Below are 7,936 nucleotides of genomic sequence, written 5' to 3'. Positions count from 1 at the left end.
TTTGCAGGTTACTGAGCCCTCTGGTGCCAAGTGCCTGAAGTGCAGCTCCTGAGAGAGGGAGCCGGCCCCTAAGCAAGCAAAAGGCTTCCTGAGGTCCATCCCAGTGTGGGGAGTGAAGGAAAGGAAGAGAGGAAGGTCAGCTCGTGGGGCATGTTGAGCACTGCCTGGCCACCCCCCAGCAGCGGGCATTCCCCATCTCCCAGCTTGAGGCACACAGACGTGATGGCAACCTCTCCCTTGTGCAGGGGCCTTCAGCCACATTCCCAGGGCAGAGCTATTCCTCCTCCACCCACCGACATCAGCAGCTTTCCATTTCTGGGCTCACGCATGGTTGGGAGGATTTGCTAAAGCCCTCGGCCAGCATCTTGCTTCTCTCCGAGTTCCCTCCACCCTCTCTCGCATCCGTACACACTGCCAATTGCTGCCTAATCCCTGGGAAGCTAAGAAGCTCTCACAGCTTTCCATCCCATCCTCAGGGGATGACCACGTTTCTCCAGTCACCAGAGGTGCCACCTTTGTAGGGCAGCTGGATGGTCTGCAGGGGGCAGGGAGTGAGACAGAAGGGGCACCAGAAGTGCCATGGCGGGGGCAGTCCGGTGCTGGGGGAAGGAAGGAAGGAAGGAAGGAAGGAAGGAAGGAAGGAAGGAAGGAAGGAAGGAAGGAAGGAAGGAAGGAAGGAAGGAAGGAAGGAAGGAGGAAGGCTGGACATTCAGGGTTCTGGTGTTTCTCTTGCCAAGTCACCATTAGGCGTGGTGGAGCTCTGCTTCCCTGGAAATGGCCAACCATCCGCCTGCCGACGGGAAGCACTCCAGGCATCCCCGTGGGAGTCTCTGTGGCGCAACCGGTTAGCGCGTTCGGCTGTTAACCGAAAGGGTGGTGGTTCGAGCCCACCCAGAGACGCCTTCCCCTTTCTCTGCCCATGGCAGGGGCTTGCAACCAGATGAGCTCTAAGTTCTCTTCCAACCCAAACCCTTCTTTGCTTCCAGAACAAGAGGGGGCTATAGTCAGCGCCCTCAGCACAGGCTGAGGAAGGAAAGCACGCCCATAGGAATGCCTTATTCTGCTTTGCTTGCGCACGCAGCTCGGCTTCACTTCTTACACTGTCTTTGTCTTGACCCATGAGTTTTTCTGCCCTTCCAATGCTCTCCCCCGTCCCGCTTGAGGCGAGTGAGTGAGCACTGGCACGGGTTTCCCACTGAGGTTGTGGAGTCTCCACCCCTGGAGATATTGAAAAGTCATCGGGAGATGTTCCTGGGCCACCAGCTCTGTGATGCTCTGGAAAGCTGTTATGATGCCTCAGGTCTACCTGAGGAGGAATTCCACAGAATGACCAAGACTGCTTAAATGCAACTTCTAGGTGGATGGTGCCAGTCATAATAAAACTTAAGCACCGTTGGAGATCAATGAGGAAAGCCAATGTTCTGGATTGAGAACTTCCTGGGGAGAGCGAAAAGGGAAGCTTGGATGCCTGGCTGAAAAGTCCTCGCTGCTCTTGGGGTTAGTATCTGGTTTGAGCCAGCTTCCTGAGCAACATGTGCATTCATGGAGGGTGATTCCCTGGACCTGCACCAGGCAGCAGCCAGGATTCCCAGGCGGGCCTTCCATCCCCCCTTCCAGAAATGGCCACCTCTCTCCATTCAGCATTCGTGGATCCCAAAATACCACGTCAAGAAAGACTTCTATGTGAGGAGACGGCAGCGGGGGACAGAGTTTTCCCACACAGCGTTGTACAGAAAGGGTCTTCCTTTTCCTCCATGTTCGGACTTCCTCTGGAGACTCTCCGGATCAATAGGCCTTGAGGAAGGCCGTTCTGTAAGCAGAAAAAGAAAGAAAACTGGTAGAAGAAGGCATTCCGTGTTACTGTTTTTTGGTCCTGAAATCTCCTCTAGTTTGGCTACGCTCCTGGAATCTCTCCAGTCAGCCGGGCAAGCCTTGAAGAATTTGGGAGAATGATGGAGGGAGGGAAACGTGGCTCATTAGGGCATTTTGCAGGTTACTGAGCCCTCTGGTGCCAAGTGCCTGAAGTGCAGCTCCTGAGAGAGGGAGCCGGCCCCTAAGCAAGCAAAAGGCTTCCTGAGGTCCATCCCAGTGTGGGGAGTGAAGGAAAGGAAGAGAGGAAGGTCAGCTCGTGGGGCATGTTGAGCACTGCCTGGCCACCCCCCAGCAGCGGGCATTCCCCATCTCCCAGCTTGAGGCACACAGACGTGATGGCAACCTCTCCCTTGTGCAGGGGCCTTCAGCCACATTCCCAGGGCAGAGCTATTCCTCCTCCACCCACCGACATCAGCAGCTTTCCATTTCTGGGCTCACGCATGGTTGGGAGGATTTGCTAAAGCCCTCGGCCAGCATCTTGCTTCTCTCCGAGTTCCCTCCACCCTCTCTCGCATCCGTACACACTGCCAATTGCTGCCTAATCCCTGGGAAGCTAAGAAGCTCTCACAGCTTTCCATCCCATCCTCAGGGGATGACCACGTTTCTCCAGTCACCAGAGGTGCCACCTTTGTAGGGCAGCTGGATGGTCTGCAGGGGGCAGGGAGTGAGACAGAAGGGGCACCAGAAGTGCCATGGCGGGGGCAGTCCGGTGCTGGGGGAAGGAAGGAAGGAAGGAAGGAAGGAAGGAAGGAAGGAAGGAAGGAAGGAAGGAAGGAAGGAAGGAAGGAAGGAAGGAAGGAGGAAGGCTGGACATTCAGGGTTCTGGTGTTTCTCTTGCCAAGTCACCATTAGGCGTGGTGGAGCTCTGCTTCCCTGGAAATGGCCAACCATCCGCCTGCCGACGGGAGGCACTCCAGGCATCCCCGTGGGAGTCTCTGTGGCGCAACCGGTTAGCGCGTTCGGCTGTTAACCGAAAGGGTGGTGGTTCGAGCCCACCCAGAGACGCCTTCCCCTTTCTCTGCCCATGGCAGGGGCTTGCAACCAGATGAGCTCTAAGTTCTCTTCCAACCCAAACCCTTCTTTGCTTCCAGAACAAGAGGGGGCTATAGTCAGCGCCCTCAGCACAGGCTGAGGAAGGAAAGCACGCCCATAGGAATGCCTTATTCTGCTTTGCTTGCGCACGCAGCTCGGCTTCACTTCTTACACTGTCTTTGTCTTGACCCATGAGTTTTTCTGCCCTTCCAATGCTCTCCCCCGTCCCGCTTGAGGCGAGTGAGTGAGCACTGGCACGGGTTTCCCACTGAGGTTGTGGAGTCTCCACCCCTGGAGATATTGAAAAGTCATCGGGAGATGTTCCTGGGCCACCAGCTCTGTGATGCTCTGGAAAGCTGTTATGATGCCTCAGGTCTACCTGAGGAGGAATTCCACAGAATGACCAAGACTGCTTAAATGCAACTTCTAGGTGGATGGTGCCAGTCATAATAAAACTTAAGCACCGTTGGAGATCAATGAGGAAAGCCAATGTTCTGGATTGAGAACTTCCTGGGGAGAGCGAAAAGGGAAGCTTGGATGCCTGGCTGAAAAGTCCTCGCTGCTCTTGGGGTTAGTATCTGGTTTGAGCCAGCTTCCTGAGCAACATGTGCATTCATGGAGGGTGATTCCCTGGACCTGCACCAGGCAGCAGCCAGGATTCCCAGGCGGGCCTTCCATCCCCCCTTCCAGAAATGGCCACCTCTCTCCATTCAGCATTCGTGGATCCCAAAATACCACGTCAAGAAAGACTTCTATGTGAGGAGACGGCAGCGGGGGACAGAGTTTTCCCACACAGCGTTGTACAGAAAGGGTCTTCCTTTTCCTCCATGTTCGGACTTCCTCTGGAGACTCTCCGGATCAATAGGCCTTGAGGAAGGCCGTTCTGTAAGCAGAAAAAGAAAGAAAACTGGTAGAAGAAGGCATTCCGTGTTACTGTTTTTTGGTCCTGAAATCTCCTCTAGTTTGGCTACGCTCCTGGAATCTCTCCAGTCAGCCGGGCAAGCCTTGAAGAATTTGGGAGAATGATGGAGGGAGGGAAACGTGGCTCATTAGGGCATTTTGCAGGTTACTGAGCCCTCTGGTGCCAAGTGCCTGAAGTGCAGCTCCTGAGAGAGGGAGCCGGCCCCTAAGCAAGCAAAAGGCTTCCTGAGGTCCATCCCAGTGTGGGGAGTGAAGGAAAGGAAGAGAGGAAGGTCAGCTCGTGGGGCATGTTGAGCACTGCCTGGCCACCCCCCAGCAGCGGGCATTCCCCATCTCCCAGCTTGAGGCACACAGACGTGATGGCAACCTCTCCCTTGTGCAGGGGCCTTCAGCCACATTCCCAGGGCAGAGCTATTCCTCCTCCACCCACCGACATCAGCAGCTTTCCATTTCTGGGCTCACGCATGGTTGGGAGGATTTGCTAAAGCCCTCGGCCAGCATCTTGCTTCTCTCCGAGTTCCCTCCACCCTCTCTCGCATCCGTACACACTGCCAATTGCTGCCTAATCCCTGGGAAGCTAAGAAGCTCTCACAGCTTTCCATCCCATCCTCAGGGGATGACCACGTTTCTCCAGTCACCAGAGGTGCCACCTTTGTAGGGCAGCTGGATGGTCTGCAGGGGGCAGGGAGTGAGACAGAAGGGGCACCAGAAGTGCCATGGCGGGGGCAGTCCGGTGCTGGGGGAAGGAAGGAAGGAAGGAAGGAAGGAAGGAAGGAAGGAAGGAAGGAAGGAAGGAAGGAAGGAAGGAAGGAAGGAGGAAGGCTGGACATTCAGGGTTCTGGTGTTTCTCTTGCCAAGTCACCATTAGGCGTGGTGGAGCTCTGCTTCCCTGGAAATGGCCAACCATCCGCCTGCCGACGGGAGGCACTCCAGGCATCCCTGTGGGAGTCTCTGTGGCGCAACCGGTTAGCGCGTTCGGCTGTTAACCGAAAGGGTGGTGGTTCGAGCCCACCCAGAGACGCCTTCCCCTTTCTCTGCCCATGGCAGGGGCTTGCAACCAGATGAGCTCTAAGTTCTCTTCCAACCCAAACCCTTCTTTGCTTCCAGAACAAGAGGGGGCTATAGTCAGCGCCCTCAGCACAGGCTGAGGAAGGAAAGCACGCCCATAGGAATGCCTTATTCTGCTTTGCTTGCGCACGCAGCTCGGCTTCACTTCTTACACTGTCTTTGTCTTGACCCATGAGTTTTTCTGCCCTTCCAATGCTCTCCCCCGTCCCGCTTGAGGCGAGTGAGTGAGCACTGGCACGGGTTTCCCACTGAGGTTGTGGAGTCTCCACCCCTGGAGATATTGAAAAGTCATCGGGAGATGTTCCTGGGCCACCAGCTCTGTGATGCTCTGGAAAGCTGTTATGATGCCTCAGGTCTACCTGAGGAGGAATTCCACAGAATGACCAAGACTGCTTAAATGCAACTTCTAGGTGGATGGTGCCAGTCATAATAAAACTTAAGCACCGTTGGAGATCAATGAGGAAAGCCAATGTTCTGGATTGAGAACTTCCTGGGGAGAGCGAAAAGGGAAGCTTGGATGCCTGGCTGAAAAGTCCTCGCTGCTCTTGGGGTTAGTATCTGGTTTGAGCCAGCTTCCTGAGCAACATGTGCATTCATGGAGGGTGATTCCCTGGACCTGCACCAGGCAGCAGCCAGGATTCCCAGGTGGGCCTTCCATCCCCCCTTCCAGAAATGGCCACCTCTCTCCATTCAGCATTCATGGATCCCAAAATACCACGTCAAGAAAGACTTCTATGTGAGGAGACGGCAGCGGGGGACAGAGTTTTCCCACACAGCGTTGTACAGAAAGGGTCTTCCTTTTCCTCCATGTTCGGACTTCCTCTGGAGACTCTCCGGATCAATAGGCCTTGAGGAAGGCCGTTCTGTAAGCAGAAAAAGAAAGAAAACTGGTAGAAGAAGGCATTCCGTGTTACTGTTTTTTGGTCCTGAAATCTCCTCTAGTTTGGCTACGCTCCTGGAATCTCTCCAGTCAGCCGGGCAAGCCTTGAAGAATTTGGGAGAATGATGGAGGGAGGGAGACTTGGCTCATTAGGGCATTTTGCAGGTTACTGAGCCCTCTGGTGCCAAGTGCCTGAAGTGCAGCTCCTGAGAGAGGGAGCCGGCCCCTAAGCAAGCAAAAGGCTTCCTGAGGTCCATCCCAGTGTGGGGAGTGAAGGAAAGGAAGAGAGGAAGGTCAGCTCGTGGGGCATGTTGAGCACTGCCTGGCCACCCCCCAGCAGCGGGCATTCCCCATCTCCCAGCTTGAGGCACACAGACGTGATGGCAACCTCTCCCTTGTGCAGGGGCCTTCAGCCACATTCCCAGGGCAGAGCTATTCCTCCTCCACCCACCGACATCAGCAGCTTTCCATTTCTGGGCTCACGCATGGTTGGGAGGATTTGCTAAAGCCCTCGGCCAGCATCTTGCTTCTCTCCGAGTTCCCTCCACCCTCTCTCGCATCCGTACACACTGCCAATTGCTGCCTAATCCCTGGGAAGCTAAGAAGCTCTCACAGCTTTCCATCCCATCCTCAGGGGATGACCACGTTTCTCCAGTCACCAGAGGTGCCACCTTTGTAGGGCAGCTGGATGGTCTGCAGGGGGCAGGGAGTGAGACAGAAGGGGCACCAGAAGTGCCATGGCGGGGGCAGTCCGGTGCTGGGGGAAGGAAGGAAGGAAGGAAGGAAGGAAGGAAGGAAGGAAGGAAGGAAGGAAGGAAGGAAGGAAGGAAGGAAGGAAGGAAGGAAGGAAGGAAGGAAGGAAGGAGGAAGGCTGGACATTCAGGGTTCTGGTGTTTCTCTTGCCAAGTCACCATTAGGCGTGGTGGAGCTCTGCTTCCCTGGAAATGGCCAACCATCCGCCTGCCGACGGGAGGCACTCCAGGCATCCCCGTGGGAGTCTCTGTGGCGCAACCGGTTAGCGCGTTCGGCTGTTAACCGAAAGGGTGGTGGTTCGAGCCCACCCAGAGACGCCTTCCCCTTTCTCTGCCCATGGCAGGGGCTTGCAACCAGATGAGCTCTAAGTTCTCTTCCAACCCAAACCCTTCTTTGCTTCCAGAACAAGAGGGGGCTATAGTCAGCGCCCTCAGCACAGGCTGAGGAAGGAAAGCACGCCCATAGGAATGCCTTATTCTGCTTTGCTTGCGCACGCAGCTCGGCTTCACTTCTTACACTGTCTTTGTCTTGACCCATGAGTTTTTCTGCCCTTCCAATGCTCTCCCCCGTCCCGCTTGAGGCGAGTGAGTGAGCACTGGCACGGGTTTCCCACTGAGGTTGTGGAGTCTCCACCCCTGGAGATATTGAAAAGTCATCGGGAGATGTTCCTGGGCCACCAGCTCTGTGATGCTCTGGAAAGCTGTTATGATGCCTCAGGTCTACCTGAGGAGGAATTCCACAGAATGACCAAGACTGCTTAAATGCAACTTCTAGGTGGATGGTGCCAGTCATAATAAAACTTAAGCACCGTTGGAGATCAATGAGGAAAGCCAATGTTCTGGATTGAGAACTTCCTGGGGAGAGCGAAAAGGGAAGCTTGGATGCCTGGCTGAAAAGTCCTCGCTGCTCTTGGGGTTAGTATCTGGTTTGAGCCAGCTTCCTGAGCAACATGTGCATTCATGGAGGGTGATTCCCTGGACCTGCACCAGGCAGCAGCCAGGATTCCCAGGCGGGCCTTCCATCCCCCCTTCCAGAAATGGCCACCTCTCTCCATTCAGCATTCGTGGATCCCAAAATACCACGTCAAGAAAGACTTCTATGTGAGGAGACGGCAGCGGGGGACAGAGTTTTCCCACACAGCGTTGTACAGAAAGGGTCTTCCTTTTCCTCCATGTTCGGACTTCCTCTGGAGACTCTCCGGATCAATAGGCCTTGAGGAAGGCCGTTCTGTAAGCAGAAAAAGAAAGAAAACTGGTAGAAGAAGGCATTCCGTGTTACTGTTTTTTGGTCCTGAAATCTCCTCTAGTTTGGCTACGCTCCTGGAATCTCTCCAGTCAGCCGGGCAAGCCTTGAAGAATTTGGGAGAATGATGGAGGGAGGGAGACTTGGCTCATTAGGGCATTTTGCAGG

At 55.0% G+C, this 7,936-nt stretch overlaps 4 non-coding genes across 4 annotated transcripts; all 4 read left to right on the top strand.

Moving 5' to 3' along the window:
• The first annotated feature begins 826 nt into the window (after window positions 1-826).
• TRNAN-GUU (transfer RNA asparagine (anticodon GUU)) lies at window positions 827-900 on the top strand. Its single transcript has one exon. It is a non-coding gene; the product is annotated as a tRNA-Asn (tRNA).
• A 1,903-nt stretch (window positions 901-2,803) lies between these two features.
• On the top strand, window positions 2,804-2,877 carry TRNAN-GUU (transfer RNA asparagine (anticodon GUU)). The gene has a single exon. It is a non-coding gene; the product is annotated as a tRNA-Asn (tRNA).
• A 1,895-nt stretch (window positions 2,878-4,772) lies between these two features.
• TRNAN-GUU (transfer RNA asparagine (anticodon GUU)) lies at window positions 4,773-4,846 on the top strand. Its single transcript has one exon. It is a non-coding gene; the product is annotated as a tRNA-Asn (tRNA).
• Window positions 4,847-6,769: 1,923 nt separating this feature from the next.
• On the top strand, window positions 6,770-6,843 carry TRNAN-GUU (transfer RNA asparagine (anticodon GUU)). Its single transcript has one exon. It is a non-coding gene; the product is annotated as a tRNA-Asn (tRNA).
• Window positions 6,844-7,936: the final 1,093 nt, after the last annotated feature.

The sequence above is a fragment of the Grus americana genome, chromosome 33, assembly GCF_028858705.1.
Source record: "Grus americana isolate bGruAme1 chromosome 33, bGruAme1.mat, whole genome shotgun sequence".
Classification (NCBI taxonomy): Eukaryota; Metazoa; Chordata; class Aves; order Gruiformes; family Gruidae; genus Grus; species Grus americana.
Note: the sequence above shows the minus strand (reverse complement) of the source record. Positions and strands in the feature narration are given on the sequence as shown.